General features: G+C 36.5%; 1 long non-coding RNA gene across 1 annotated transcript; it reads right to left on the reverse strand.

Moving 5' to 3' along the window:
- Positions 1-611: 611 nt before the first annotated feature.
- LOC138889139 (uncharacterized) lies at positions 612-3,921 on the reverse strand. Its single transcript, XR_011406746.1, has 2 exons — positions 3,320-3,921; positions 612-875 (listed from the first exon to the last, which is right to left on the reverse strand). It is a non-coding gene; the product is annotated as an uncharacterized lncRNA (long non-coding RNA).
- Positions 3,922-10,382: the final 6,461 nt, after the last annotated feature.

Consider the following 10,382-nt stretch of genomic DNA (forward strand, 5'->3'; position numbering starts at 1 on the left):
GTGGTCCTTGACCATTAGCCCATGCTTGACACATTTCAGACATTTGTTGTTTCAGCCTTTGGACCTCCTCGTTCAATTCAGATTCCGACTCCACAATCTCCCTCGAGGGGTCGACAACTCCTATATCCAAGTCTTTGCTAGCTATGGCTTCCTTGCTTTTTGACCTTGTGTCGTATGGACAAATCACCAAAGTACCACAAACTAACCACCCTCTGTTATAATGAAAGTAACAAAGAGGAGCAAAATAAAGCCAACATGTGAGCGTTAGGACATTTATCAGATAGAAATATCACATTGCGTGAAATGCCCCTAGCAACAATTAAGGCTCTAGAATGACTTCGAGGGTCACAAGGTCATTTGGCATCATCGCAATTTTGTTCATTTCAATTTTATCTTTTCTAATACTTCTTGGCTCGCTCATTTTCCTTCCTCTCTTTTCTTTTTAATCGTCATTCTTTTCTTTCCTCTCATTTCTCACATCCCACAACTTTTCCTTCTTTTTTTTCTTTTTTGATAATGATTCGATCGAACCCTATGTAAGTTGCCTACGTATCATGCCCCCCATGAATCAGATCAAGCGTAGTTCTGGAAAAAGTGATTGACAAATAAACTAAAAATAAAAATCTTTTTGAATTTTTCATTTATATTTTTTTTGGTTTTTCAAATACAAAACAGGAAGTACTATAACAAAAGACTCGACAATCTTAACTAGACTAACAGACTCGATACTACTGTACAAGACTAAAACTTAAAAGACAACATAAGATAGATTAAAAAATAAAAAGTTTCCTCAAGCAGCTCATGCATGCAATGATCTTGACTAGAATGGTCCTGGGATATTTGTCATGCTCAAACTCTATCAAATTGATCCATACCTGAATGAGAAAAGTAAGATCAAATGAGTTAGTGACTCAATACACATGTGATGCCACGACACCTTCTATTGGACACATGCAAGACATGATTAAGGCTATTTTTAAAAATTTACCTACGTGGCCAAGAGTGGCAAGAAGTGCAAACTCAACAACGGCGACCTCAAAGACATGGAAATACCTCTAAGTCTTATATGGATTCGACTCCCAATAATCTTGGCCCAAAATCAATTTGCAGAAATGACCCATTTTGCAAAAACGGCCGATATGACCAAAAGTGGCTAAAGATGCAAACTTGAAAAGAACGGACCTTAAAATAATATGACACCTAGTTGCGGACTCAAGATCCTAAGACATGAGCTATTGAACCATTTTTTGCGAAAATGGTCCCATTTTGCAAGAATGGCCGATATGACCGAAAGTGGCTAGAAATGCAAGATTTAGCTAAGACCCCGCAAAATCAAGAACCTTAGACACTAGGAAGATTGGACCCTATGTGAGTTGCCTACGTATCACGCCTCGAAAAACATGAATCAGGTTTGCGTAGTTCGGGAAGACGAGACATGGGAGAAAGCCTTTTTAAAAAAATGCAACTAATTTGGAAAAATAATTTTTTTGTCTTTTTGAGAAATGATGGAAAATGTAAAATCTTTTTGGATTTTCTTTTTCCCCTTTTTATGAATTTTTTGGAAAATGATAAAAGATGTAAAATCTTTTTGGATTTGTTTTTTTTATTTATAATTTTTAGGAAAATGATGGAAAAGTGTAAAATCTTTTTGGATTTTCTTTTTCATTTTTTTTGAATCGAATTTTTGAAAAATTATGAAAGAAAAATGCGAGTGGGGCTTACTTGCTTCATTTTATACTTCACCCTCAAATATCGTTGGTCCGCCAAATAACCCTTTTACCCCTAAAGAAATGCAGCATGTAGCACATAAGGATGATTAAATATCTTTTTGGGCCATAAGCCCATTTTGACATAATTGGATAGGCCTCCTACAACGGGACACGGTGCATGGGACCGAACCATGATAGGTTTAAATGATATGATGCACATAAGCATGACCTAAAGACTGTCCTACGTTTGGGGTTCACTAAACAAGGCAATTCGGGGCGGCACATGGTCGATGACGGCTGTTCTAGCTGTCCACCCACTCCACGCTCCCACGACACACCCCTAAAGACACGGGTGACTCACAAAAAGGCCGTGTACGCTCAAATATACTCCGTAAGACTTGTTGCAGAAAGAGAACTCGGGGTTATGCAAATGATGACAGTTATAAAGCACTAAACTCATAAAGCAAAAACTGTAAACACATAAACAAATAGCAAATAATAACAATATAAAATAATAAAAGTCAAGTAAAGCTAATAAAAAATCATAAAAACCTCAACCAAATATTCTAAAAGCCAACAGGATCGTAGTATCAGCTCGAACCTACAAGCTCCCCAGCAGAGTCGCCAGAGATCTCACACCCTTTTTTTACCAAACTTCACTAAACCCTCTTAAATAAATAAAAGAATTTGTAAAGCTTGAAAAGGGGTTTTAATTAAAAAGTAACAAAATTATGTTTAAAAGGAAATAACTCAGAGTCGCCACCTGACATTGATTTAGGTGTGTCAGGTCACCGTTTTAAAAAATGATTTTTCCTTTAAAACACTTTGGACTCCAAAACTAAGTCCGCACCAGAGATTTGGGTAAGGGGGTTCATTTGACTCGGGGAGAAGGTGTTAGGCACTCCCCGAGTCCCGTAACTAGTACGGTTGCGTACATGATCAAGTTGACTTTTAAAATATTCGAATTGAGGTAATAAACACAGAAATGAGAAAATTAACACATAAGAGGCGCAAGGTCGTCCCCACCTAATAAAGAAAAATAAAACAAGAATAAAACACTACAAGTTCCACTTTTAGCCTCCAATATACAGAATACTACGGGGCATTCCCCGGAATAAAATATATACAAATACTTCGGGGCATTCCCCGGATAAATTTAACTAAAGGAACGACCTCTCACCTCAAAACTAACAAAAATCCTAAAGTTTGCCTACCCAGGTGTTGACGGCCTAAGCATGCTCCTACTCGAAATAATGAAATAAGAATAAATAGCAACACAATTTATCATGGATTTCAAATTTTCTTCAAATCTTATTAACGGTATTATGGCTTATTGCTTCCTGGAAGCCCAAATTTCTTTATGTCAATTTGTTTTAGCTCAACCCCATGGTCATTTATCTCATAACAAGATTGTATTCATGTCAGTTTAAAATTAAGCAATTAAAATCCAAAACATTCACCAAAAACAAAGAAGAAGTTGAGCCACAGTAATAAAAAAACAAAGGAGCAGCCAACTGAATATTAATCTAAAAAACAAACCATCAGAATTATACCACAACAAAAGAACATATGAAAATGACGAGAATAAGAGAATAGAGAAAGAATTGGACCTTAAATAGAGTGTTGCCAATTAATGAGAGTTTCTAACTATACAACTTCTGTTTGGACGCAAATTGCTACAGCAAGCGAAACAATTGAAGCCTGAACCACGGACGCCAAACGGACCTCAAACCGGAAACAATGAACAACGATCTCAAACGAGAAATCTCAACGGAAAACTCGAAAACCGGCAACGGAGAGAATTTAAAAGCGAGTTTGTTGGTGGCTGGATTTTACAGGTGGTTTTCAGGGTAAAGGCAAAAGTGTTGTGGTGTTCAGTTGTTTGTCTTTGAAAATGGAATAAGTCTCTGTTTTTTGGGGAGATGAAGGGAATAGAGTTTTGTGTGGCATTTAGGTGATTCACACGGTGGAGATGCTGTTAAGAGATTGTGGTTATGGGTCTTTGTTCATGGTGAAAAGGAATTGGAATCAGCTATGGTAATTTTTGGAAAGAATTAGGGGTGGCGACAGGTAGATGGAGAAGCTGCAGCGCTCAGGATTTTTCTCGTCTCCTTATCCGTGTTTTCTGTGCCTAACCCTCTCAATTTTTATTTTTGTGATTCAGCCTCCACTCTGTTTTTCGCTCCTTTTCTCTGTGAAAGACCAAAATCCCCCTATTCCTAAGTGATTATCTTGGATAAGAAGAAAGAAAAATCCAACCAAACCGTGTGGACCCCCTTCTGATTTCTGTTGCTGTATACCTGACTTTTTGTGAATGTGTATGTGTTGTGTATATTTTGTTTTGTGCAGAGCAAAAGAAAATGAGTGGCCTAGTTGGTGGACTAATTTTCCTTCTCTTTCTTGCTTTTTGCTTTTGTAATTTTTCGGTCTTTCCTTTCTGTTATCTCTCTTTTTTTCTCTTTCTTTTCTTGTTTTCTAAAGATAATTCAAAGTAACAAATATTATATACTACTAAATTAAAATAGCAAACAAAAATTCCAAGTGCTTCAAAATAATAGGAAATATTAAAAGAAAAATATAGTAACATATTAAAGAAATTCAACTACTACTAAATATTTATTAAATCTCATGAATTGAATTTTCTACTAAGATTATATAAGAATATTTTTGTAAAACTTTTCTTTTCTATACATTGTAAAATAAAATGAAAGTAACTAAATAAAATATCAATAATCTAAAATAAAGAAAATATTTTTTGTAGTTTGTTTTAGTTTTTTTAAGATAAAATAAGGCAGAGAAGTTTAAAAATAGTCAAAATAGCAATATTAAACCTAAAATAAATATATAAACGCTAAAATATGTAAAATCTCAGGGAGGGTCAAAAATTACATGTCTACAACTATTAAATTTTAATTTGTGTTTTTTTTCTCAATGATTTGCAATAAATTAATTTTTTATTTTTGTATTAAGGCTTCATCCCAGCCCGTCACAGAGGCCATTTTATGCGATGATGAGGACACCACGGATGCTTATATTCAAGAGCCCGACGAGACCATGGTAAGAAAATATTTTTGACTTAACACGTACATTACTAATATTGTCGTATATTCCCACTATTTCGTTCACAAACAATGAAGATGGTGCAACTTTTCTTTGTAGTATTCCTTCTGACAGGGTTCATCAATCCATACCTCAAAATCGCAAACAGGTTCGTCGGGAACCATATAAAACTTGTTCATACACGCCAGTAGCGACGTCCAACTTCTTCCCAACAATCGTGCATCATGCATTTTTTGCCGCACTCGCACCTTGGGACATAAAGGGGTTCAGACATTTGTTAAAGCGTAAAGAAAAACCTTACTTTTATGTAAATATTTGCTATTGGTTATTGTTAAGCACAAAAAATAACTAGAATGCGTCCGTTATTTATAGGCAAGACAACACACAAAACGTAGTATTATACCGCGCTATACATATTCAATTTTTCTGAAACGAAATAGCATTTGCACAGTTGGTTCAGCTTTTCAGACCGACAAGACAATACATAAAACGTAGTATTGTACCACACTATACATATTCAATTTTTCTGACATGAAACAGCTTTTGCGCAGTTGATCAGCTTTTCAGACCGACAAAACAACACACAAAATGTAGTATTGTACCGCGCTATACATATTCAATTTTTCTGAAACGAAATAGCTTTTGCGCAGTCGGTCAGCTTTTCAGACCGACAAGATAATACACAAAATGTAGTATTGTACCGCGCTATACATATTCAATTTTTCTGAAATGAAACAACAATGTCTTGATTTATCCTTTATTATCTTTTATTTTCATGTATGTTGCTTTAGTTATGGTTGTTGTGCTTTTATCTCTTCGAATATTATGTTATGAAATTTCAATCTTCAAATTGGTCTTCTTTACTAACACCAATAAGTTGAATGTTGGAACTACCATATCATCATCCCAATTCAAAAGCTTATGTTAAAAAATAAGATGTAACAAGACTGTGGAACATAATTTTATTTGATAGATATTCCAATATAAACAAGTACAGATACTTATTACAAAAAATATTACGAAAATAAAACACTAGGTGTATCCTTAATAGTTGGATACATTCGACGAACTTGCACTAGGAGCTGGATTACCACCACCACCCACACCAGCTGAAGGACAATTACGACAATCATGTCTTATTTGCGAGCATATGCCACATTTACGCGCATAAACGGTATCACCAACATCCATTTAGTTTTGTATACGCGTTCTCTTTTGCACTTGTAGCTTGCACAAATAGTCCTTATTACACAACATTTTAAATGATTCTGGCGGCCAATAATGCTCAGCACCCAATGGCTGCAACTGCCCACTATATGTGTTTACGTATGCAGCAACACAGTATTCCCTATCAATATAGTTGGTTGCCCCTAAATCAACTTGTTGAAAGCACTTCATGGCATGTGCGCATGACATGTGATAAATAGTCCATTTCCCACATGAACACAACCTGCTGGCTTCATTCACGGTATGTAGATTATTCCCCCGGTATCCGCGGATAGCGGTGCGAACTTCAAAAACACACGGGTCGTGATCGTACTGTAAATATGAATGTCAATGTGCTCGCCTCCTGTATTTCTCAAATCTTCTCATCGGTATTGGCATAAATTGAACGCCCCTGTCCATCAATTCTGATGCAGCTCTATGCCTTTCAACAAACCTTTCCACAATCTGTTTGAATGTCATTCGGACCATGGCAGTGACAGAAAATCCACGTGCAGACTTCAATAAGTGGTTGAATGACTCCGACATATTTATAGTCAGGGCTCCCCATCGTCTGCCACCATCAACATGCAATGTCCACTTGTGAAGCTCATGTCCCATCATCCAAGTATAGGCTCGTGGATCTAACTGCCAGATCGCTTCCATGAGCCTCATGAATTTGCATTGCTGGTACTCAGTTGCAGTCATCCACATTAAATCATGCAAGGCCTTGTCGTGATATTTCTTCTGAAAATTGGCCTTCAGGTGCCTCACACAGTAACGGTGGTATGCATAGGGTTCCTTCCATTCAGGCAAATACCATATAGAACTTAAAATACCACAATGCTGATCAGATATTAGACAAATACCTGAATGATGCTTGACAGCGTGCTGCTTCAAGTGGTTCAAAAAAAGTGTCCACGTCTCTTCACTTTCTTTGGCACAAATGCAAAAGCTAGTGGAAATATTTGTCCGTTGGCATCTACTGCAGCTACGATCAAAAGCTTAATATCATACTTTCCATAGACATGAGTACCATTTATGGAAATTACCGGACGACAATGCATAAAATCATCAATTGCTGGTTTAAATGACCAGAAAACATAGTTGACAATATATTTCGGTCTTCCCGGACTCTGCTCATGCCTCCATTCAACAAAAGTCCCGGGGTTAAAGTGTTTCAGTGCGGCCATGTACCTGGGTAGAGATGAAAATGACTTATCCTAGTCATCATAAATAATTTCAAAAGCACGTTTGCGCTCGAGATATGCCTTTCTTTTGGTTATAGTACACCCATATTCCTGGTGGACGACTGTAATACACTCTTTGATCTTGAACTTAATGGACACTTCCAAGTATGGAATCAAGACAAGAGAAATCAAGTCTACATCCAAGTTGAAGTGATTCTCATTGAATGTGTCCATTTCACATATGTAGGTGCTAATATATTTACCCACTTTCCACAATCCTGATTTCTTCTTGCTCGCATGAAACATCCACTTACAACCCATAAAGTCTCTACGACATACAACCTTGTATACCTCCAGAGTTGACTCCCTTACCGTCATTTGACAACATTCTCTTACGCTGTAGATTTTTACAACCCTGATTAGGCGAGCTTGATCGGGAAAATACATGCCCATTGCTAGCACCGTTGGTCTAGACTCATCCCACATTGCTGACCGAAATTTGTCAGCATCCCTTGTGAGGGCATCCACATCCGGCATACTTGGAAAATTATCAAGGTAGGGAATATTCCGCTCATGAAACAGCACGTGGGACTCGTATACTCTTGGTCTAACGGGAGGTGGAGGAGCATGCTCCCTCGTCAGCTCAAGTTCGACATTCACTTCCTCCTCATATCACCCTCATCAGGGAAGGGTGTGGGCATCTCCATACCCATCGGCATTGTTGTCATAATCACTATCATCTTCCTGACTCTATGCATCTACCAAATCCCGAGTCAATACGTCGTCTACAGGCAACTGTGTGAGGTCAGGAACATCAAGTTGCTCGTTTTTACTGCACAAAAAGAACAAAATGATAAGCTACTCAAAATGATAAATACTTTACATATAGCTATATTACTTCACTTACAAGTCGTACTGTGTTGACATTCCATGATGGGCATTTTTTTGTTGGTGATGACTCCCGGATGGACCACCGTGATCCAACATGCCAGAACTACGCATATTCCAACTCGGAGCAGTGTCATAACTTGTAAAATTCATATCCGGATGGTACCCCCTGTGAAAAATATGAGTGTTAATACAAATCCAATTCAACATAAAATAAACATCGCTAAAGCGTAGAAAAATTGTAAGTTTACCAGTCGTCTTGTGGATTATGTAAAGTCAAAAAATTATTTCCTCGCTGCTCATTCGTCAGTGGTGATAAGTTTAAATCAAGGCAAACTCTTTCATCATGAATCTGTCCGGCAAAAACTGCTCCAGAATAACCACCCGATGACCGAGGGTTATCCCTACTTTGCGCAATCTCATTATTGCCAACATCTTCAACCTTGACGTACATTTCCAATAATTTTATTACAATAAATTCCCTGTATTCATCTGAAATCCGCAAAAAATCTCTAAGAGTTTCATCATCTTCGATGTTAAACTCAGAATAATAAGCAAACCCCTGCAGAGTCATAGAATATGAAAATCTACCGGTTACTTTAAGGTTTATCGAACGTTCTCTCACACTCATTTTTTATGTAATAACGATACCAATTTATCGTACTCCATTGTAAGCGGCAATTTAACATGACACCATGGAGATGAACTATACCTCACAGAGTTATTCTCCATTACAACCTCACCCTCCCCCCTCCCAATATAATGAAACCCTTATTATTGGCTCTTCAGATATTATAAAAAATGCTTGATAACAAGAAGAAAAGTTTGAACGGAAGTTTCAAGGTAAGTTTTGAATGGATTTTCATAAAATCCTAACGCCTTTAAATAAGGCAAGTCCTAGCTCGGAGGGGCAGAATTTTTTGATGTAAAATGCGGTATAATACCGCGCTTTATATATTTGAATTATTGTTATGTCAGTTAACCACAGGACACTTATTGGTGGGCCCAAAAAGAAGTAAAACGCGATATTATACCGCGTTATATGTAAAATGTCGTATTATACTATGCTTTACTTTAACGGCTAAAACTTTGTTAAAGTAAAACGCGGTATAATACAGCGTTTTATATATAAAAGTAACTTTTTTATACTGTAGAATCGTGTTTTGAGTCCAAAATATTGGCATTTAGGTTTCGGACTCGCCTCCTTCACATGTTTTTTTCTTTTTTTGTGGGCCAGTACATATTTTTTGTTAAGAAACTTAACTCAACGTAATAATATAAAACAAGAAAATAGACAAGAATATAGGGAGCAAGAGATGAGAGATTCTTATTTATTCCATGTATTCAAGTGTGTAAAATGTGATACCCAAACCCTCTATTTATAGGATGACATTGAGGTATACAAAGGGATATCATAAACATGGTATTAACTATTGAGATCATGGAGGAGGTTATAGAGTTATGAGAGTTACAACCATAATGGTGAAGAATAGTGGAAGGTTAATGGAGAAGAGTAGTGGGAGTAACTTCTTTAGGAGTTGTAGATATCCACTACAAAATATAATATTTCATAATACTCCCCCTTGGATGTCTATACATAATGTGACTCATTAAAACCTTACTAGAAAAAAAATCCAGTGGAAAAAAATCCTAGCTAAGGAAAAAGAGTACACATATATTATAATACGCAGTACTTGTTGCCTCATTAAAAACCTTGCCAGGAAAACCAGTGGGATAATACCTTAGCTAAGGGAAAAAGAGTACAACACGTATGTGCCTCCCCCTGATGAAAACATCACTTTATTTCTAGGAGACGAAAAATTCCAAGCTTATATAACAACTTCTCTAATCTTGAGACCGACAATGCCTTGGTGAATTATTCCGTCAAATTATCACTTGAATGAATTTCTCGAACATCTATTTCATCATTCTGTTGACGATTGTGACTGACAAATAACTTTGATGAAATATAGAATTTATTCCGTCTCCTTTAATATATCCTTCTTTCAATTGAGATAAGCAAATATCAGTGTCTTCACTATTATTGAAATTTTCTCTTCAAAGAAAAGTCCCACATCTATAGTGTGTTGAATCATTTGCTTTATCAGTTGCTAGTATATTGTCATGACTTGAATAATTATCAACAATTGACTGCCTTGTGAAATAATAATATGGTAGTACTCTCACGTACAAATAAATTGTCGGACGAACGAACTTCAGAAAATGCCTGCATTTGCATAACCAACAAAACATTGACAATATTTGTTAGAATAAACAAATCTATGTCAAGGATTCCTTTTGCAATATAATACGAATAGTATTCCAATATCTT

This window comes from Nicotiana sylvestris, chromosome 4, assembly GCF_000393655.2.
Source record: "Nicotiana sylvestris chromosome 4, ASM39365v2, whole genome shotgun sequence".
NCBI classification, from domain to species: domain Eukaryota; kingdom Viridiplantae; phylum Streptophyta; class Magnoliopsida; order Solanales; family Solanaceae; genus Nicotiana; species Nicotiana sylvestris.